The sequence below is a fragment of the Suncus etruscus genome, chromosome 11 (genome assembly GCF_024139225.1).
Source record: "Suncus etruscus isolate mSunEtr1 chromosome 11, mSunEtr1.pri.cur, whole genome shotgun sequence".
NCBI lineage: Eukaryota > Metazoa > Chordata > Mammalia > Eulipotyphla > Soricidae > Suncus > Suncus etruscus.
Genome location: NC_064858.1, coordinates 103313130 through 103337176, shown reverse-complemented (window position 1 = coordinate 103337176; position 24047 = coordinate 103313130). Strand labels below are relative to the sequence as shown.

General features: G+C 34.4%; 1 non-coding gene and 1 pseudogene across 1 annotated transcript; both read left to right on the top strand.

The window, feature by feature from the left end:
* LOC126022192 (polyadenylate-binding protein 1-like) overlaps positions 1 to 24047 on the top strand; it is a 109645-nt pseudogene that overhangs the window by 64106 nt on the left and 21492 nt on the right.
* Positions 11583 to 11714, top strand: LOC126023170 (small nucleolar RNA SNORA51). The gene has a single exon (XR_007500375.1). It is a non-coding gene; the product is annotated as a small nucleolar RNA SNORA51 (small nucleolar RNA).

Sequence of the window (24047 nt, the reverse complement as noted above, 5' to 3'; positions counted from 1 at the left end):
CACACACTGATTCCTGCTGGTTTCTGTCAGGAGTCAGAAGGGTGCAGAAGCCATCTTGGGTCATGCTGTTTTCAGCTGCCTGAGACTGGATTTCATCAGCATTCCTGCCGGTGATCCTGCCTGCTTCAGAGGTGAATGTCAATTTTCTGGGTGACCCTGGAGACCACAGTGAAGGTTTTGGAGGCTTCAAGCTCTTTCACCTTTGTCAGTAAGAGGATGGGAAGTCCTAACCATCTGAGGGGATTACCCATTTCAGACTAGGATTAAAATTCTAAAGAATTTCTGGGAACTCAAATGCCAGCACCCCTATCTGCCTGTCTTCTGTGCTGTGCTGCATTTTTGGCCTAATTTCATCCTGTGTTTGGCTCATCTGGGGAGGGCTCGCCTTCCCTGGAGCCTTCCCTGGAGGTGAGTTTACAAGCCCAGAAAGGGGAAGCTGCTGAACTCTGCTGGAACTCAGATGCCAGCACCCCTATCTGCCTGTCTTCTGTGATGCACTGCATTTTTGGTACTGATTTCATCCTGTGTGTGGCTCATCTGCAGACAGCTCGCCTTCCCTGGAGGTGTGTTTACAGGCCAAGAAAGGGAGGAGACAGAGGAGCCTGGCCGCTCCACTTCGCTTTGCAGTCATGCACATCATTTAGCCAATGAATACAACCACAGCACTTAGAAAAACCCACAAAACAAGGGTGACAATGGGGAAACAACGCAGGCCAGCGCCAGACATAGAGAATGATGATGGCAACTCTGATGACTTGAATATGACCAACCAACTAGTCAGTCTCTCAGATAAGGAGTTTAGAGTCGCAATATGAAAGATGTTCAAAGAACTCAAAGAAAGTATAGAAGAGAACACTATAATAAGAATCAAGAGAATATGAAGATAGAAATCAGAAAACTCCAAACTGAAATTTCAGGTCAAATATCAGGTCTGAAAAACTAAGTAGACAAATTAAAGAAAAACATGATTAAGCTTTCCCATAGGTTAACAGCAGCTTAGGATAGAATTAGTATACTGGAAGATGAGAAGAATAACAATTCCATACAGCAGAAGAAATTGGAAAAAAGCCTTAAAGCAAACGATCAAACAATGGAAAGATTAGTCAAAGAATGGGAACAGATGAAAATAGAAGTCTATGATAAGCTCAATAGAAGAATCATTGGAGTCCCAGAGACCCAAGAAGAAAATCTCCAGGAAGAATCAACAGTCAAGAACATCATTAAAGAAAAACTACCAGAGCTAACTAATACATGTGAACAAATCCTGCATGCCTGAAGAGTACCAAATAAAATAAACCCCAGAAAAAGCACCCCAAGACACATCCTAGTCACAATGACAAATCCCACAGATAGAGACAGAATTCTAAAAGCAGCAAGATAAAAAAGAGAAATTACATTCAAGGGAACATCCTTGAGATTTACTGCAAACCTGTCACCAGAGACACTCAAGGCCAGAAGGCAGTGGTGGGACATAGTGACAAAACTCAATGAAATAAATGCTTCACAGAGAATAATGCACCCAGCAAAACTCACTTTCAGGTTTGAAGGAACAATATATGGTTTCACAGACAAACAAAGCTCAGAAATTTTACAGACTCAAAACCATTCTTAAAAGAAAAACTGAACGGCCTACTTTAAGACAAGACTGACCAACAGACACACAAACTTTGATATAAAGATGGCACTAACTCCCAGGACAATTCTTTCTCTCAATGTCAATGGACTAAATGTACCAGTTAAGAGACACAGAGTGGCTAAATGGATGAAAAAATTAAGTCCAACCTTCTGCAACCTACAAAAAACGCACCTGAATAGTCAGAACAAACATAGACTCAAAATAAAAGGCTGGAGGAAAAATCATACAAGCAAACAACACCCATAAAAAACCTGGAGTGGCCATACTAATATCAGATGATGCAAACTTTATACTTAGTAAAGTTGTAAGGGACAAAGATGGACATTTTGTATTAATCAAGGGATACGTACAGCAGGAAGAAATCACTCTCCCAAACATATATGCACAGAATGAGGGGCCAGCAAAATATTTAATAAAATGGTTGACAAATCTGAAAAATAATATCAATAACAACACAATAATTTTGGGAGACCTCAACACAGCATTGTCAATACTTGACAGGTCAACCAAACTGAAACCCAACAAGAATGTACTAGACCTGAAAAGAGAAATTGAAGAAAGAGGCCTAGTATATGTATAGAGGACACTCCACCCCCAGAAGCCTGGATACACATTCTTCTCTAATGTACATGGGACATTCTCCAGGATAGACTACATGCTAGCACATAAAACGTACCTCCGTAATATCAAGAGGATAGAAATTTTGCAGGTTACCTTCACTGACCAGAAGTCCCTGAAATTATATGTGAACTACAAAGGTACACAGAAGAAAAACTTTAATATCTGGAAGTTAAACAGCCTAATACTGAATAACCAGTGGGTCTGAGAATAAATCAAAACCTTCCTGAAAACAAATGACAATGGAGACACAAACTATCAGAACCTATGACACACAGCAAAAGCGGTACTGAGAGAAAAATTTATAGCTTTGCAAGCACACATCAGGAAAGAAGGGGCATACCTGAATAGCTTAGAGATGCAGCTGATAGAATTAGAAAGTGCTCAACAAAAGGACCCAAAAATAGGGAGACAGAAGGAAATGACAAAGCTGAGAGCAGAAATCAACAAAGTGGAAGCCCAAAAATCAATCCAAAAGATAAACGAAAGCAGAAGTTGGTTCTTTGAAAAAAATAAACAAGATTGATAGACCACTGGCAAAACTAACAAAGAAAGAGAGAGAGAAACTTGATAACTCATATTAGGAATGAAAAAGGAGAGATCACTACTGATATGGTAGAGATTCAAAGGGTAATCAGAAACTACTTTGAGAAACTATGCCACTAAAAATGAAAAACTGGAAGAAATGGATAAATTTTTGGACTCATAATCTTCCACTGTTGAATGAAGAGGATGTAGCATATTTAAACACACCCATCACTATTGAGGAAATTAAGACAGTAATCAAATGTCTGCCCAAACACAAAAGCCCAGGCCCAGATGGATTTACTAATGAATTCTTTCAAACCTTTTCAGAGGAACTACTATCAATACTGGCAAGACTCTTTCATAAAGTCAAAAAAACAGGAACACTTCCAAACACCTTTTATGAAGCCAACATCACCTTGATACCTAAAGCAGACAGAGATGCTACCAAAAAAGAAAATTACAGAAAAATATCGCTGATGAATACAGATGCAAACATCCTCAACAAAATCCTGGCAAATCAAATTCAATGCCTCATTAAGATCATCCACTATGATCAAGTAGTTTTCATCCCAGGAATGCAAGGCTGGTTTATCATCCGCAAATCTATCAACATAATACACAAGATCAACAACAAGAAAAATAGAAATCACATGATTATATCAGTAGACACAGAGAAAGCATTTGATAAGGTCCAACACCCATTATTGTTCAAAAGTCTCATCAAAATGGGAATGGAAGGAACCTTTCTCAATATAATTAAGGCCATCTAACACAAGCCAGAGGCAAATATTGTCCTCAACGAAGAAAAACTGAAATCCTTTCTTCTAAATTCTGGCACAAGACAAGGCTGTCCTCTCTAACCACTCCTATTCATCATAGCAATGGAAGTACTTGCTATAGGGATTAGGTAAGAAAAATATATCAAGGGAATCCAGATAGGAAAGGAAGAAGTCAAGCTCTTGCTGTTTGCAGATGACATGATACTCTAAATAGAAAACCCTAAAATCTCTATGAAAAAGCTTCTAGAAACAATAGACTCATATAGCAAAGTGGAAGGCTACAAAATTAACACACAAAAATCAATGGCCTTTTTATACACCAATAGTAATAAGGAAGAAATGGACATTAAGAAAACAACCCCATTCATAATAGTACCACATAAACTCAAATATCTTGGAATCAACTTGACAAAAAATGTGAAGGACCTATACAAGGGAAACTATATAACTCTGCTCCTAGAAATAAGAGAGGACACACGGAAATGGAAGCACATACCCTGCTCATGGATTGGCAGGATTATCAGTAAAATGGCAATACTCCCCCAAAGCATTATACAAATTTAATGCAATCTCTCTAAAGTTACCCATGACATTCTTTAAAGAAGTGGATCAGGCACTTTTGAAATTCATTTGAAGCAATAAACACCCTAGAATAGCTAAAGCAATCATTGGGAAAAAGAATATGGGAGGAATTACTTTCCCCAACTTTAAACTGTACCACAAAGCAATATTATCAAAATAGCATGGTATCGGAATATAGACAGGCCCTCAGATCAGTGGAATAGGCTTGAGTACTCAGAGAATGTTCCCCAGACATACAATCACCTAATTTTTGATAAAGGAGCAAGAAATCCTAAATGGAGCAAAGAAAGCCTCTTCAACAAGTGGTGTTGGCACATCTGGCTAGCCACTTGCAAAAATTTGAACTTAGACCCCCAGCTAACATCATGTGCGAAGGTTAAATCCAAATGGATGAAAGACCTTAATATCAGACCCAAAACCATAAGATATATAGAACAACACGTAGGTAAAACACTCCAGAACATTCAGACTAAAGGCATCTTCAAGGAGGAAACTGCACTCTCCAACCAAGTGAAAGCAGAGATTAACAGATGGGAATATATTAAGCTGAGAAGCTTCTGCACCTCAAAAGAAATAGGACTCAGGATATAAGAGCCCCCCACTGAGTGGGAGAAACTATTCACCCAATACCCATCAGATAAGGGGCTAATCTCCAAAATATACAAGGCACTGACAGAAATTTACAAGAAAAAAACATATAATTCCATCAAAAAATGGGGAGAAGAAATGGACAGACACTTTGACAAAGAAGAAATACAAATGGCCAAAAGACACATGAAAAAATGCTCCATATCACTAATCATCAGGGAGATGCAAATCAAAACAACTATGAGGTATCACCTCACACCACAGAGAATGGCACACATCACAAAGAATGAGAATAAACAGTGTTGGCGGGGATGTGGAGAGAAAGGAACTCTTATCCACTGCTGGTGGGAATGCCGTCTAGTTCAACCTTTATGGAAAGCAATATGGAGATTCCTCCAAAAGCTGGAAATCGAGCTCCCATGCAATCCAGCTATAGCACTCCTAGGAATATACCCTAGTAGCACAAAAATACAATACAAAAACCCCTTCATTACACCTATATTCATTGCAGCACTATTTACCATAGCAAGACTCTGGAAACAGCCAAGATACCCTTCAACAGATGAATGGCTAAAGAAAGTGTGGTACATATACACAATGGAATATTATGCAGCTGTCAGGAGAGATGGAGTTATGAAATTTTCCGATATATGGATGTACATGAAATCTATTATGCTGAGTGAAATAAGTCAGAGAGAGAGAGAAAGATGCAGAATGGTCTCACTCATCTATGGGTTTTAAGAAAAATGAAAGACATTCTTACAATAATTACTTTCAGACACAAAATATAAAAGAGCTGGAAGTTACAGTTCACCTCATGAAGCTCACCACAAACAAGGATGAGTTTCGTTAAAGAAATAACTACGTTTTGAACTATCCTAATAATGAGAATATACGAGGGAAATAGAATGCCTGTCTAGAGTACAGGCGGGGATTTGGTGGGGAGGAGGGAGATTTGGGACATTGGTGATGGGAATGTTGCACTGGTGATGGGTGGTGTTCTTTACATGACTAAAACTCAAACACAATCATGTATGTAATACAGTTGTTTAAATAAAAAAAAGTAAAAAGAAAAAAGAATGAATGATGTGCTAAAAAAAACCTGTGTATTTTCTATTTGTATAAAATGTTAAGTGTAACTTTTATTTCCTGCATCCCAAATGGTCCTCTGAGCCTGCCAGGAGCAACTTCTGAGTGCAGATCCAGGAGTAACCCCTGAGCGCCATTGGGGTTTGTGACAAAAACAAAAAGAAAAACCACAAAAAACAAACTATCATCATCTCTTCAGACATTCTATATAATACAATTATGTCAACTTCTGCATATGGACCCGAAATATTAAAAAGAACACTACTTCAAAGATATGTAAATACATGTAACTACAATCTATTTACTTTTACCACATTTTTTATATTTTACTTGTAATAACCAAGCATAAGAAACTATATAAGTACCTCCCTACTAATGCATAATGTGTGACATATAAACAATAGACACCTATTAAAAATAGAAAGATGAATCCTGCCATTATCTATAACATAGATAGGTCTCTCTAGAGTGGTGTATATTTTCTGGAAGAATAACGCTAAAAGACAAAAAACTCTATATAATTTTACCCAGATGTGTTAAAAATAAAAAACAATCAGATGAAATAAAACAACCTGTTGGACTATTACATTTTTTGTAGATGTGAAGAGTATTATTATGCTGAGCAAAATTAGTCAAATAGACATAGAATGTACTCATTTGTGGAACATTAAAAAATGATAGTGTGGTCATAAAATCCAGAAATATTAGAACCAAGGACCAGGAGGGCCAGTCCATGGTGGTAAATTTGCTACAAAGGGATAAGAAGTACAAAGAGTTAGAGTAGGGACTACTATGAAATGTGGAAACTGAATTTGGAAATTCAATATGGAATTGAAATTGCAATTGAATTCTGGACAAGAACTGGGTCCAGAAAGTTGATCATTTGATAGACATGATACCCCTTCAGTATCTATATTGCAAATCACAGTATCTAAAAAAATAAAGAATGGGAGGGAGAAAAGAGGGGGATAGTAAAAGAGGGGTGAGGAAAAGAGAGGAAGGCAGAAGGAGAAATGAGGAGGGAGAACAGAGAGAAAGGAAGCAGAAAGGAGAGGCAAAAAATGTCTGCCACAGGTAGGCATCAAGGACAGTGGAAGAGAAACTGGATATTGGTGGAAATGTGCACTGTTGAAGGGTGTTGTACACTATATGACTGAAAGTCAATTATGAACAACTTTGTAACTGTGATAAAACCAACTGTATCTTAAAAATCCTATAAAGGACAGTGTTTAAGTATATTTTCAAAATAAATTTTGTTCATTGCTTATACTAATATACTTATTTATTTTAGATAGTAGTACACCTGGAAGTGCAAAAGGTTTATCTTTGACTGTGCTCAGTAGAAATCCTAAGACCATAAGTAGTGCTGAGTAAGATATCTTGATTGATTACCTTGCTTGCTGTGTGTTTCTGGCAGAAATTTTATATACTTTAAAACAGTACTCACAGCTAAAAAAAAACCCACAAAAACTAAATAAATCTGATAAACCAAAACAATGAATACAATTATATTTAGAAGAATTGAAAATTACTTGAGATTAAGAGACTTGAGTTGCAAATCATTAGAATCGTACTGAATAATTTTATCCTATCAGTATAATTCTTAGTTCACCATTTATAACCTCTACCTTAATATGCACTTCTAATAGTATCTACCCTGTAAAAAGTCCATAGCAATGCCTGCCACTTTTACTGTAGAATGGAATCTTTTCTCAGAGTTCCAGGTCATTTTGTTTGCTACCCTCTTAAGTCTCCCCATTACTTCAACTTTCATGGTTAAGGGAATATTGGCCATGAACCTATGAAGCAGAGCCCGAGCTTATGATCCTTGGACTTATAAATCACCTCTTTGATATGATTAAAGACATAATAGTCTAGACATACCTGGTTTATTACCAGGAAGTACTTGAGACTGCTTCTTAGATAACAGAGTTTTAATATACCATTACACTCTATTGCTTAGATTTAGAAAGAGAAGTAGAATTCCTTCTCTCATTCTGTCTTCTCTGACACTTTCATTACTAAAAGAGATCTACATTGGCTAGAAAAGCAATATTCTATTTATAATTAATTTCAGGATGACCCAGAAGAAATTTGCAGGGATGTTTTTTGTCTATGTCCATAGCTGTCACTAAACTAATCTAAACTAATAAATAAATAACTAATCTCCCCAAAATGGGCTACTATGATAATCACTGCCATAAAGAAATGTCATTGAAAGTGTATTCTTTTTTTGAACTCCAACTTCTGTGTTTTCATTACCTTATTAAAAATCAAGTGCTTTATTCTTGCTCTAAAAGATTTGACATGCTTTAACCTTCTTTTTAGGCAAAGAAGTCTAGCTTATGATATAATTTATGTAGACAAATAAGCACATTTTAAATATATTTTCTGACTACTCTAGTTTGGACTTCTAATTGAGAGTAAAACTCACTCTGAGCCTGCTACTATGAAGGTGCATATTATTCCAGTTTAAATTTTCCTCTGTATGATAAAAATAATTAATAAATAAAACATAATGTCCTGGTGATAGAACATCTTCTGGATAACTCCAAGTTCCAAGAAAACTAGTGTTAAACTTCAAATCAACATTTAGATTCCAATACCCAAAAATCTTTTCAGCATTTTTCTCAGCTTTAATACAAGAGAGATGTGATATTTCCATTATAAAAAAAACTTTTGTAATATGCATCCCAAAGAAAATAGTTAGGTCCTCTTCTTACACTCTAATTTAAAATTTAAATGTAAAATCTATAATTACTGGTCCCATAACTCACTGATTCAAGTAGATCGTTCTAGTGTTTCATCACAAGATTATCCCATAACTTTTCTTTCCATTCTAAACATGTAGGTAGTTTTTCTGGAGTAAATAATAGTTCTCGTTCATCACTGTTCATTTGCTCTTAGCCCAGCGGGATCTTGAATCTTGAATCTATAGGTCTAGAAATAAAGCAATGTAGAAGGTATAATGCCTGAGGAAACATTAATATTATCTTACATTGGAAATGACCTCTTGATGTCAATTATAGTTTTTCATCTTTTTTTATTTATTTTATTTTTTTTATTTAGACACCTTGATTACATACATGATTGTGTTTGGGTTTCAGTCATGTAAAGAACACCACCCATCACCAGTGCAACATTCCCATCACCAATGTTCCAAGTCTCCTCCCCACCCGACCCCCACCTGTACTCTAAACAGGCTCTCCATTTCCTTCATACATTCTCATTATTAAGACAGTTCAAAATGTAGTTATTTCTCTAACTAAACTCATCACTCTTTGTGGTGAGCTTCCTGTGGTGAGCTGGAACTTCCAGCTCTTTTTTCTTTTGTGTCTGAAAATTATTATTGCAAGAATGTTTTTCATCTTTTAATACAAGTTTAATATTAGATGGGACTGGAAAAATAATTGTATTGGATGTAGAGACTCTTTTAGAAGAAATATCCTTTCTCTTTGCTTAACCATCAATGAGCTTAGCTTCTCCTGTCTCCTAGGGACTTTGAGTATATGTAACAGGAAATTGGTCAGTACACCGCAAAATGACCAATAAGACCTTTTATTTTTGCTTAATAAACAAAAAGGACTCCCGTGATCCTGCAGGGTAGTCTGTCATGGCAGCGGGGATGTTAGAGTTGGACGCTCTCTGACTCTTGTCTGCAGCAGCGACATGAAGACTCCAGCCTGCCTCGTTTTGTTGGGAATTCCACTCCTCCAGGGCTGTAGTTCCCCCAGGCTGAGTGGCAGGAATACCAACTATTTATAGGCAGGAGGACCAGGATTCAGAGGAAGAAAACTACGACAAGGACCCTGTTGTAGACATTTGGAACATGCATGTCTTCTTTTTTGATTTCTCCATCATCTTGGTCTTTGACACCACATTCCTGCCTATGAAGTTTATGTCCTGCTATGAAGTTTAGACGCTTGTGAAATATTAAGGGCTCCTTGTGATGGAATCCAACTACTTAGACCCCAGCAAGACTCAGTTGCCAGAGTTGAAGACTAACTGGTTGGCAAGTGAGGCTCAGGAAGCAGTAACTTCAGCTTCCATTCAGTGTATCTAATTAATTAAATTGAATGGGTTTTTTTATGTTGTTGTTGTTTTTGTTGTTTTGGGGTGACAGGGCACTATGCAGACAGAAATTGCTCCTGGTTTGGGGGACTATATGGGACGCTGGGGGCTCGAACAGAGGTTCGTCAAGTAGGTTGTGCAAGGCAAACAACCTACTGCTGTGCTATCGCTCCTCCCCTAAAAGTACTGAATGCTTTAAAAAAAAGTCTTCACGGTTTAAGTGAATATTACTATTTTCATTTTTACATTTAAATAATATATTCTAATATATGATTATTCCGGTATATATGGTATTCACAAATACATATACATATATATTGCATTATACTAACCACTAAAATGTCTTGATTCTTCCCATATGCATATAGGTCCTTATTGCATCTTTCAGTATCTTTTGGGGGGGGGATTGTCACACCTGGTGGTGTTCAAAGGTTATTTCTGACTCTGTGTTCAGAAATAACCCCTGAAAGGCTCAGAAACCATATGGATGCCGAAACCAAACCCACCACATGCAAGGCAAAAGCCCTACGGCTGTATTATCTTTCCAGTCCCTTTTATTTTTTATCTTTCAATATCTTATCATTTTCCAACTATTCCCTCATATTAGTAGTATACCATTTGTGAATCTGTGAATTCAATTTTCAATGTAATAGTGGCACTAGCAGAATGAGATTCTGAAATTTTAATCAAAATAAACACTATGGCTTATTGGATAATAAGATTTTTTCATGGAAGTCACTGAAATTTTATATCATGTATGCAGTCATTAAGTTGAAATTTGAATTTTTAGCTCATAATTTTGTCTTCTCATACTAGAAGAAACCAGACATTATCATAAAACTGTTCAGTTTAACAAAGGTGTTCAAATGTGTCATAATCATGGTCATCCTGCTCATTGCTCATATGATATTAAGTGTATATTTATTGCTAGATTATGGACTAACATTATTGTCCTTAACTTCTAGATATAAAATTATTAGTAACGTTTTGTGGCAATTTACCACAAGAAAGCACCTTTAACCTTATTGTGGGGGTATGCATTAGAGAATGAGACAAAGTATGCAGATAAGAAAACATACACATAAGGATTTTCCAAATTATTGGGGGTGGTTGTCCTTTAATTCAGTGCAATATTGTTCCAATCATGACTCTCAATGTAAGATCCATAATTTATGTTGACAGAGACTTTCAGACAGAGACATTCCAATGGGTACATGAATGCCAGAAAAGCAGGCTCCCTGCTTTATTCCCTAATGAGAGTAAAGTCCAAATGATTTCCTATTTTATTCTCTGGGCTTTTCTCTACATTTTAAAAGACAATAAATTGCCAAGACCAAACAGTCATATGAAATAAAAAAATGATCAGACTTAAACACCAAAGCCAACTACAACAGAATTAATATTCAATCTACAACAAGCTAGACACAGACTAGCAACTCGGGGGCAAAGTTGGGTTGATATGGGATGTCTCCTGGAAACAGGAGTGGAGGGATGACAACATTGGTGGTGGAATGCATCTGATTCAATGTCACTATGTACCTAAAATACTACTGTGAATGATTTGTAATCTACTTTCATCAAAATAAAAATTATTTTTGGGATATTTGGATATTGGTCATGGGAATGCTGCACTGATGAAGGATTATATATATATATATATATATTAAAAAATCAAAAAAAAGAAAAGATAAGGCCTCCCAATTCTTACCACAGGCTGTGTTCTTTACATGACTGTATAGAAAGAGGAGGTACAATAAATGCACCCCATATACACCTCAACCCAGGCCCTTTGCTTGGTCTGTATTGTGAATTAGGGGACAAAAATATTAATAAAAATAAATAAATTGCTTAATTCTATTCTGTCTTGGGCACATTTTTGCTTGCCCAATTTTATTCTAAAAGTCCTAAACTGTTTTACCCAGTAACTATACCAATCTTGGGTCTTTGTTGTTTTTTTGGTTATGTGTTGTTTTTCTCATATTAAACTTGTAGTTTTTTGTTGTATTTTGGGGGGGTTGTTAGAATGATTTTCCACTATACATTTAAATATTAAGTATTTAATACTTAAATATGAAATATTAGAGTCAACTCCGACTCCCCAAAGTCAATTCAGAAGATTTATCAGTGCATGACTCCTCCTTTGGAAGACACTTTAGTATTACTATATTCTATATTGATTAGGGTTTTATAGACAAACAGTGCCAATGATAGATGATAGCCAGAGGGCTGATTAAAAATTAGATATTGGCAACTGTAACCTTTGGAGTGTATTTGAGCCCACTGGATATTAGGAGAGCTACTAGTGTAGTTTGATTCTGAGGGCCAGCATAGAGACAACTAGAGAAGCCAACAGTGCAGATAGTCCTAGCCTAAAGGCTGGAGACGTTCTTCGTGTTCTGAAGTGTCTGGACATTTTATTCTAGTAAATTGAGTAAGCAAAATAGGCCATTATTAAGGGCAACGTACTTATATAAGATTATGTTTTCTCTTCCAGATGGAATCTCTAAACTGTCACATAAAATTAATAGCACAGATATAAGAGCTTCTTTTACTTCCTTTATGCATCTTACACTTCCTTTACATTGCAAAGTCTTTCTCTATAATTGTTGTCTTGAATATAAGCATCCTTCAGAGAAATTAAGCTGACATTTTGTAGATATCTGTGTCCAACAAGATATTTTATTCCTCATTTTTATATTTGGTCTCTTTGTCTAATTATATATGTAAGAATTTGAGGAATATTTTGACATTCTTACCCAGATGTAGACATTTGTTCTTCCCAGTAATAATTTGAGTATTTTGATAAAATCAAAAGAGAAAGAGGTATGTACCTTCAACCATAATTGTGATGCACATTTATTTCTCAAAATATTCTTTACTCTTAAATTTACATATGTTTTTAAATATAACTTTGGTATTTTTTTCTTTCTGACGTACTACTTCCTTTTACTCTTCAAAGATTTCTACACTCAACATCCACATTTCTTAAATGGAATTGAGTTGAAATGTGGCTGTTTAAGCAGTAGAGAATCAGTCAGTAAACTACCTGTTACTGACTTTAGTACACTAGGTATTGTCCTAGTTAAAATAGATTTAACATTTTTTAAATATTATTTTTATTTAAGAATGATAATTTCAAACATGGTTATAGTTGAGTTTCACATATAAAAAAATGAACACATCCTCTACTTTGTTATTTGTATAGAGGAACGCTACTGTCTTTTGTGTATTGACTGTGTAGTCGGCCATTGTGCTATATTGGTTAATTGTTACAAAGAGTTTTACTGTGGACTCTTTAGGGTTTTCGATGTATATCATCATATCATCTGCAAAAAGTGATAGTTTGAGTTCCTTTTCCCCTATTTGGATTCTTTTGATTCCCTTCTCTTGTCTGATTGTTATTGCTAGGGCTTCCAAAACTATATTGAATAAGAGTGGAGAGAGTGGTCAGCCTTGCCTAGTTCTTGACCATAGTGAAAATGCTTTCAGTTTTTCACCATTAAGGATAATGTTGGCTGTGGGGTTTTTATAGATATCTGTAATTATCTTGAGGAAGGTTCCTTTCAATCCTATTTTGCTGAGTGTTTTCATCATGAATGGGTGTTGGATTTTGTCAAACATCTCTGCATCAATTGATATAATCATTTGCTTTATGTCTCTCTTGTTGTTGATATGGTGTATGATGTTGATTGATTTGTGTATGTTGAACCATCTTTGCATCCCTGGGATGAAATCCACTTGTTCATGGTGTATAATCGTTTTGATGTACTGTTGGATTCTGTTTGTTAGTAAGATTTTGTTGAGAATTTTTGCATATATGTTCATTAGTGAGATTGGTCTGTAGTTTTCTTTCTTGGTGGTGTCTTTGCCATCTTTGGGAATGAGTGTGATATTTTCCCTGTCATTATTTTTCCATCAGTAAGACAAGCTTATATATAATTAATTAATTAAATGAAATAAAAATAACACAAACATATCAAACATATCTATATATGTATATATAGAAAGTTGGCCAATTTTGTCATTGCTATGTGTGGAAATGCTTCACCTGGCAGGAAGTTGCCTGAGAATACCTTTCAAGAGGTCAAAGAGATCATTTAACATTTAGAGCATTTGCCTTGCACTTGAGCAAGCGTGGTTTAATCTCCAGCACTGCAAATGGTTTGGCCCAAGCAGGAGCGATTCCTGAGTACAGAGCCAGGAGTAAGTAAATAGTGGGAGGGTGTTCACCCAACACTCCATATCCAAAAAATAGCTCTAATTTCTAATCACTTTTCTCTCCCTGATACCACATGGACAAAGCAGAAAACAAATAAAAAACTTGTATATTTTAACTGTTCCTGTTGCGTCCTCTTCTCACGCCATTGAAGAAGGTCCTAAGTCAAAGCCCTGTACACTGCTTAAACTACCCGTTCTGAAGTTGAAAGTTATTAAGGACAATTAGTCCAGCCATTCTGAGAGGACTTCTTTATAATCTGAGCAAACAATGGGCTGATATCAGCTATGTTCCCCTTAGCTTTGAGACAACAAATAATTTTCTAAGTTTAGCTCAGTTGCACAATTGTCATTTGTGTGTGTTTGTTTGTTTTGTTTTGTTTTGTTTGTGGGCATTCATGACTTACTCCTGGGTCTGTACTCAGAAATCACTACTGCCAGACTCGGGACTATATGGGATGCCAGGGATCGAACTGGGCTTGGTCCCAGGTTGGCTGTGTGCAAAGCAACAGGTAAACAGGTTACTGCTGTGCTCTCTTTCACCCTTGTTGCACAATCATATATACTCAACAGAACACGATATATAACTGGGAGATTTTCTGACTAATAGGTCTAAAAATTGTCATGAATATATTTTATTATAATATGTATAATATATTTTATTATAGTGTATTACATGTACCATATAAGAAGTTTGTATATATTACATGGATTGGATTATACTATATTTATATTATATTTATTTTCATTAGTCCAATCTAATTGTCATATTCTTTGGTAGTGGTAACATTTTATAGCATTTACAACATTTATTAATCAATCTTTGAAAGACTTCATTCACATTTGAATTTTACTTTTTTATATGATCATTCACAATTCTTTGATACCCACCTAACCACGGCAGATTTTTAAAAATGCAATGTCAATTATCATTGCTTTAAAATATAGGTTAAAGTAACATATTGGAAATGACTCTCTGGCCATAATGATAACAAATAGGAGAGGGTGATTGCATTACATGAGGCTGATCCAGTTTGGGTTTGTTTGCTTTGTATTTTTGAGGGGCACATCCATGACTCCCTAGTTCATACCTTGGGAATTGCTCCTGGCAGTGCTTGGGGCAACATATGGGATGCTGGGGACTCAATCTTGATAAATTGGGTGCAAGGCAGTCACCCTACCCTTAGTACTACCGCTCAGGTTGAGATGAGCCAGATTGGTTCCCTATCATCACTACTTATGTTCACTATGCCTTATCAAGAGTAATCCCTCAGTGGAGAACCTGGAATAAGCCTTTAATACAGTTAATGTGGCCCCAAGAAATAATAACAACGAAAATTATTTTAAAGCTAAAGATATATTCGTTGAAAACAAAAATGATGTAATCAATCAGGACCATGAACTCTGGAGAAGAGAAATTTGTAGAGAAATGACTGATAAATTCCAAGAATACTTTGACCCAGCAAAGTATTTAAAAATAAAAAACACGGGGCTGGGCGGTGGTGCAAGAGGTAAGGTGCCTGCCTTGCCTGTGCTAGCCTTGGACGGACCACAGTTCGATCCCCCGGCGTCCCATATGGTCCCCCAAGCCAGGAGCAACTTCTGAGCGCATAGCCAGGAGTAACCCCTGAGCATTACCGGGTGTGGCCCAAAAACCAAAAAAAAAATAAAAAATAAAAAAAAATAAAAAACACATTACTATTTATGTATAAGTCACAAATGACCTTGATTGCTTTATTGAAAATGATTAATCTCATGCCAAAGAGAGTACAGTTATTGAAAGAGTTGCCTTTCATGTGAAAGAACCAGGCTTGATAGCCTAGACAGGTTATACTTTGTGGACACTGCCAAGGATGATGCCTGAAAATAGGGCTTGAAGTCTGACTATTACTCTGTATTACTAACACCCTCCTTGACCCAAACAATTGAAGTTATTAATAAAACTCCTCTTATAAACACGGGACTTTGATTTGGCCACTGGTCAATGTTCTAGTATAGCTGGTAGGATGCTCTTGCGTGTGAGCCCACTGGATTGAACCCCAATACCATATATGGTCCTCTGAGGCCAATCAAGGATGACTCTTGAGCAAAAGTAAATCCTGAAAAAGCCAGTTATTGTCCTCAAACAAACCCAAATCCTCAACAATCTAATATTTTGTTTGTTTTTTTTCCAGTAATATGTAGTATTAACATACTTGTTTTACAGAGCAAAAATGATGTATATTCTCTCATTTTATATTCCATATTTTAGTTTTTTTACACGGTGATTAACATCTTTCATTCTCTAAAAGAATTGTCTTAATACAAAAACTCAAACTTTCATGGTTTTCCAGTTACATTAAATAATATATTAAAATTTATGTCAGGTCATTTTTATTATATTATATCTATTTGGAATATTTAATTAGCATACAATACTACTTGGGGCTTATCTTGGCTTTTTGCTGAGGGAGATTGCCTGGTGGTGCTTAGGGGATCGTTTGCACTGTGATTAACTACATACAATACAAATACTGTAAACACTATTGTATGAATGAGATGAGCTAGGGAATTTTTACATAATGATATATGAGATTAAAGCTATTACTTGATTGATTTTATTTTTATCAACTTTAAAAAGGTTTGGATCACATTTGGCATATTTGGGATGTTTTGAATCATGCATGGCAAGTACCCTCCTCCTTTTACTTTCTCTCCAGCTTCAAACCACTGATTGCTTTTTTATAAAAATTGATAACTTTAGCTGACATTGAGTTACATATGCATTTCACCACTATACTAAAAATAAAGAATTTGATTTTTAATCAAAATATATAAGAACATTTTAGTTTTTATTTTAGAAATTTCTAGTATGAATAAAGGTAAAAATGCATATTTTTCCAAAAGCAAAAAGGCAGTTGTATGACACTTTACATCAAATTTTACAGATAATTTACTCAATTAATTTGATTGAAGGCTTCCAACTAAGCTTTGACTTTAGTAAAAGATATTTTATAGAGAAAAGATATAGAATAATAAATATTTCAATTTTGTAATAACCTATAATAACTCTCACTTGTAATTTGAAGGAGTCCATAAATAACATAGATATCATAAGTCAATCATCTTAAGCATATTATATCTGGTTATCAAATTCTGTCATAATAATAATGTGCTCTGACATAGTCATCCAAATTTTTACCTTGATTTTATTGACATTTTACAATGTATAAAGCATTATTAAGTGCTGGGAATTGTGATTAATCATTCATGATTATAATTAGGCTAGAAAAGAAAACTAAAATATAATCATTTGAACAGTGTCCAAAAACACTTGTCTCTGGTATACCAGATCCAGAGAAGAATGAAGTTCCTTTACTTAGTCATCATAATTACCAGATTCCAGAAATATCAGAGAAATAACTATAATTTTTATGACTTCCTTAGTTTTTCAAGCACTCTCTAATCTATATGTTTTTTCATCTGAATATCTACCTTTATAATCAATGTCAATCTAAAATTTATCGCAGGTTTTTCTCAAAACTAGTTATGTAATTATGTTTTTTTATTCTGGGTTAGAAACCAAGTTTCTCAAGAATGTGTTAATTATATAAGCATGGTGTGTATGTATGTGTGTGTTTGTACATGTATATATTGATAACATTGTAAATTTTAACCTGGACTTTGCAGAAAATCTTACATGATGTAGGTCACCATTTACTTCAGTTGTTCAACTGAAATAGTGTTATAGCAGGAAAAAAGTTTCCTCTTAATATTAGATCATTATATTTATTTTAGTTATGTCCCTTCCTTTATTTTTAAACTGGATTATTCAAAAAGTAAAATAAATCAAATCTTTTTTGAAGTGTATATGTATGGATTGAATAGCATTACTATTATTTATGTATAATCAATTTATTGTAGGAAAATTATCGGAGATAAAAATATTTCATCACACATATTGATATTCTTAATATTACCATGAGAAATAATGGTATCAATATATATAATCCAAGTCATTCAAGATTGTAGAAAGCACATTTTCTTCCTGATCCATTGTGACGAAGTTAGGTATTTGCCTTGCATGCAGCTGATCCTAGTTCAATCCGTGATATAATATATCATATGTTGAGGATGCCAGGATTTATTCCTGAGCATAGATCAGAGAGTCAGAAGGTACTAAACCAAGTGTAGCTCTGAACCCTCTTCATCAACCAAAATTTAGGCAATGCTCATTTTGTCATAGTTTCTTTAGATGTGATGAATCTCAAAGTTTACATAATTTTGTTAGAAAAAATCCTCAATAACTGCAACCTAAATAATATTTCTAGGTCAAAATTAAACATTTTTAAAACAATTTGAATTTTCCTTGTTTTTGATTCTGCAATTAAATTTTAATAACTATTAAAAAGCACATTAATCAGTAAAATATAAACAATGCTGCTATACTTTGATATTACTTGCTGCTTTTTTATTTTTAGCTGTTTCTTTTATTTTCTATATAATACTTCAAAATATTATTTATATAGTGACTGAATCTCCATACACTCCTCTGTAAATGTTGAAAAGGCAGATAAAATAACTACAGTAATTTTTCATTTTTAACTTCACCAGTAACAGCAATGGTACTTTAAAAAATCCAAAACAAATGCATGGTTAATATCCATGTCCTTTATGCATTTTATGAAGTCTCACCCATTTACTTAGGGGAGGTCTGATTCCATTTTAAATTAGTTTTGGTTCCCTTTTTCATATGATTCCTATCAGGGAAGCCTGATTCAGACCTATTATTACCATATTGTGATACCTTTAATATTATTCACTTAGTTTTATTTTATTTATAATATATGTTCTTTGGACTTTGAAAGTAATTAGATTATAAAGGCACAAATCAAAACAATAGACAAATAGCAATAAAAACAAACCCTGATTTATTGTCAATGAAATGGCGAATTGAAGCTAAAGAGAGAATAGGATTCGGAGAAGAAAGGATTTAAGGACAGTCATGGAGTTTATCTAAAGTAACTGAAAGTTTAAGAAAATAAAATAGTATTATAGGTGTAAAACAAAAATATGTCAATTATTGTAAACCATTTTATCTCAACAGAATTCATAGATAAAAATTAAAATATCAGGAGCCGGAGAAATAGCATGGAAGTAAGAAGTTTGCCTTGTATGCAGAAGGACGGTGGTTCGAATCCCTGCATCCCATATGGTCCCCAGTGCCTGCCAGGGGACAATATCTGAGTGCAGAACCAAGAGTAAACCCTGAGCACTGCTGGGTGTGACCCAAAAACAAAACAAACAAACAAAAAAAAAACCAAAAAAAAATTAAAAGATCATAATATTTAGATTTAATACTAAAAATTTTATTTTTATGCTAAAGAAATCCAGACTCTAAAATTCAGCTGTTTATAAAAAGTAGACAGAAAAATCTACTGTTATGATAGATATGGAAATAAACTTTACTGGGATTTGTTATATTAAATGTGCATGTAAATTATATATTTAATGATAAGCAAGTAAGCAAGTAGCCAAAACTAAAACTATTTGTTTTAAAATACAAATAAAAATGATTATTAGTATTTGAATAATGACATGTAATAGAATATTTTCTCATACATAAGAACGGCAATATATATTGTTTATTTGGTTCTATACTGAAATTGTAATGCAGTCTAATTAAAATTTCTAAATAATGTAAAAGGGAGATTGAAATTAGGATGTACAGAGTACTGTGTAAATCCATTATACTTTCATTTTCTGGATTTAATGGGCACAGGTACCCATTATAGGTTCTCAATATCTCAAGCATCTTACAAGTGATGCAAGGTTAATTTTGCCTAGAAAATAAGGAGATAATGAATCAAAAGTCACACAGTCACACTGTATTTATTTTTCTTATTATGACAGATTATTGTATATAATTTTACAGTGTATAAAAATCAGATAAATGCATGTTTATAAGTGAAACTTGATTATCTCTGGACAGATTTATTTTGAAATTTAATGCAGAAGCAAATACATTTTCCATTAAAAACTGACTTTAGTTATCTAAGAAGCCTGTAATTTAAAAGATAATTGTAAGAATAATATGCAGTATACTAAGCTGTAATTTGCAGATTGTATGAAGAAAAACAATTTGTATACAATTAAGTTGCTTGTTTCCCTTTTTTGAAACTAAATATTGACTCTTAAAATTGTTTCATTTTCTGTTTATAAAAATGTTGCCTACTTTTCTTAAAAGTAAAATATAGGTTCAAAAATCAGAGTTTAATGTTTAATTTTAAGTGAAATTTATATTGTGATAAGGTATTGGTTTCCCACAAAAACTCTTATAAACATTTATGCTACATAATTTGATTAAATGTCCTGTGAATTCTTTATCATCCATCAATTGCTAATTGCAGTCATAGGGAAACATAGCAACTGATTGATATATTCAATAAGAGGCAGAAAATGTTCACTCTTTTATCTTGTTAGTTGTATCCTCTTCATATAAAAGCAATATTTGTATGAAAGCAAAGTAAAATTCAAAAATTAAATTTACATAAAGATCTTATGAAAAGATTTTGTCTTTTATACTCATTGTGAGAGTTAAATATGTGTTTTTAGTTAGCATTCAATTCAATTAACTAATTCTTTGAAGTTCTACTGAGCACCCCCACTTTTTATGTGTCAGGGAAATAAAGAGAACAATAGCAAGATAGTAAAACAAATTGTCATACTAAATCAGTTTTATATGTTTAAGTCAAAATTATTTACAGTACTGTTCATAATCGGGCATTTTATTGAAAACAATACTGAAATGTATTTCATAAGATTAGTATATTTCTAGTTCATTTTTGCCCTATTTTCATGAAGTTATAAAAGAGAATATGACAGGTTCTGATGAATACTACATTACCTAGCAAAGTGTAAGACAGGATCTGTATAGACCATTTAAAAACAGAATTTAAAATTACTACAATGGCTGTATCTTTAATTATTTATTAGAATAGAAAGTACAATATCTACAGTTAAAAGTATGATCTAAGGAATAACAGCCATTGCTTTTCCCAGTCGGATTCATTGCATTCCTTTGCAAAGTGCTTTTAAGTATAAAAGTCAAAAAAATATTTGATTAGACACTAGGTATCTTCATTAACATGTCCTTGAATGCAAAGAAATTACCAAAAATATAATTTCAAAGAAATAGTCATTTAACAATTGGTAGGGGCCAGTGCAATAGCACAGAGGTAGGTCATTTGACTTGCATGTGGCTTACCCAGGACGAACCCCAGTTCGATTTCTGGCATCCCATATGGTCCCCTGAGCCTGCCAGGAGTGATTTCTGAGCACAGAGCCAGGAGAAACCCATGAGTGTCGCTGGGTGTGGCCCAAAAACAAAACAAACAAACAAAAACAATTGGTAAATCAAATTCCAAATATTTTTTATAGTAGACCAATATGTAAAAAATTATTGTATCAAAAGTTTATTGAGGGAAGAAGCAATAATATAGAGCATTTGCCTTGCAGACAGCTAACTGGGCTTTGATCATCTGCATTCCATTTGTTCCCACATGCTACACCAGTAATAAGTTCAAAGTACAAAAATAACAGAAATAACACCAAGTGTGGATCACCCACAACAAAATTTTCTTACCAAAAATTATGATTTTAAGGTCATCTATATTATAAAACGTCTTAGTTGACAAATCAGTAACTTAAAGCACTGCTAAACTGCTGATAACTTTCAGACTACTTGTTTATTTCCTACTTATGATGCCTTTTTTAGTTTTATTTTTAAAATTGTTATCTTCTTTGATAAGCATTAATGATTTGAAGCAAGGAAATAATTAACAGACCGATATACTTAACAGATGCAGAGGAGGAAATGTTATCATTCCTAACACAGGAAGTCTTGCCTCAAAGTAGTTGTCACTGGAGTTTGTTAGAAAAAGGCATGTATAAAAAAGTATGTCAAGGTCATTAGTAGGATGGCAGTTTAACTGTACATAGGTAAGTAGAACTATAGAAATTAGTACAATTTTATGAAGTGATTATGTAGGTAAAACCATTAGAGCTTGAAATATTTATCTCCAAAAAGGCTGTTTTTACCCCATGGAAAAAATTTCAACCTCAAATAGTGATTTGGGGAAGTAGAGTCATTGCAGATACAATTTTATTAAAATGAGGTACTAATGGATTAAATATAATACTTAATTTTTTTTTGTTTTTGTTTTTGGGCCACACCCGGCAGTGCTCAGGGGTTACTCCTGGCTGTCTGCTCAGAAATTGCTCCTGGCAGGCACGGGGGACCATATGGGACACCGGGATTCGAACCAACCAGCTTTGGTCCTGGATTGGCTGCTTGCAAGGCAAACGCCGCTGTGCTATCTCTCCGGGCCCATAATACTTAATCTTATACTGTTTTTATATAGAGAAAAATTACATCAAGATAGTTATAATGGAGAATGTATGTGGACATACAAGCAGCTATAAGAATTATGTACCTATAATTCAAAGAATACCTGAGGTGACAAAAACTGAAGACAAGGAAGTATCCTTTTCAGGAGTATTTGAGGGAGTAAAATTTTGCCAACAATTATTTTTTTAGTTCTGTTCTCATTGCAATACATACTCTCTTGTTTATATTTTTGTTTTATATAAATCTCTTACTTTATTATTTTATATGAATATTTTACTTAAGGACACATATTGCATAGTTTTTCAATACAGTTGTTACAGGTAATTGGTAATGAAACACATTTTAGAAAAATAATGAGGCTAGACTGATATCACGGTGAATAGGGCATTTGTCTTGCATACAGCTGACCCAGATTTGATCCTCAGCATCCTGTTTGGTTTACTGAGCATGTCAGGAGTAATTTCTCAAAACAGAATCAGATGTAATCCCTGACTGCCACTGGGTGGGGCCCAAAAACCAAAAAAAGAAAAAGAAAATAAAAAGAGAGTACAGCAACAACAAAAAAATTGTAAAAATTATTATATTTCGCAATGATATAATTAAGTCATTGTCAGATTTATGAAGCTCTTGTTTCTAGTTGATCTTTCTGTTACTGCTTTGTGTTGAAATATTAGGTGGCTTCAAAACCACACAGAATTATATTTTGTATGCTCCTATTAAGATAACTACTGGGCCCGGAGAGATAGCACAGCGGCGTTTGCCTTGCAAGCAGCCGATCCAGGACCAAAGGTGGTTGGTTCGAATCCCGGTGTCCCATATGGTCCCCCGTGCCTGCCAGGAGCTACTTCTGAGCAGACAGCCAGGAGTGACCCCTGAGCACTGCCGGGTGTGGCCCAAAAACCAAAAAAAAAAAAAAAAAAAGATAACTACTGAAAAATTTGGGCAATGAGATGCAGGAAGTGAAGCCCTGTGGGTGATGCAGTAGCTTTTGTGGGGTGTGTGTTTGGCTTCCAAGATATTTGGAAGTATGGTAAGGCAGAAAAGGGTGCCTGCAGTCACTTCAAAATAAATTCCAGGTGATGTCAATTCAAATACTATTAAACCTGGAGTTTAGTCAAATTTGTGTATCTGCAAAGATCAATAGTTGTGAAGCAGGTCCATTGGTGAAGTGGCACTTGTGGCAGTTGACTTTGCTTTGACATGGCATGACCTCTCCTCCCACAATTGCCAGCTTTCAACTGTGTGGCAGTGTACGCATAATTTTTCACTGCATCGTTTACATCTCTTTCAAGAAAAGAATGATTCTATGAAGCTAGCTAAATGTAAACATGAAAACTATGTTTGGGATGTCTCTCTTATTTTATGGCACTCAATATTTAGTTATTTGTTACAGTATTTCTAGGAATTAACTTTCATTTTAAGTCAATTCTAACTCATTGAGTTTCTTGTCCCATTTGGTTCTGGCATATTGACACCTTTTATATTTTTATAATTTATATTTATTATTTTATTTATGTTTATATATTATATTTTATATATACTTTTATAATTT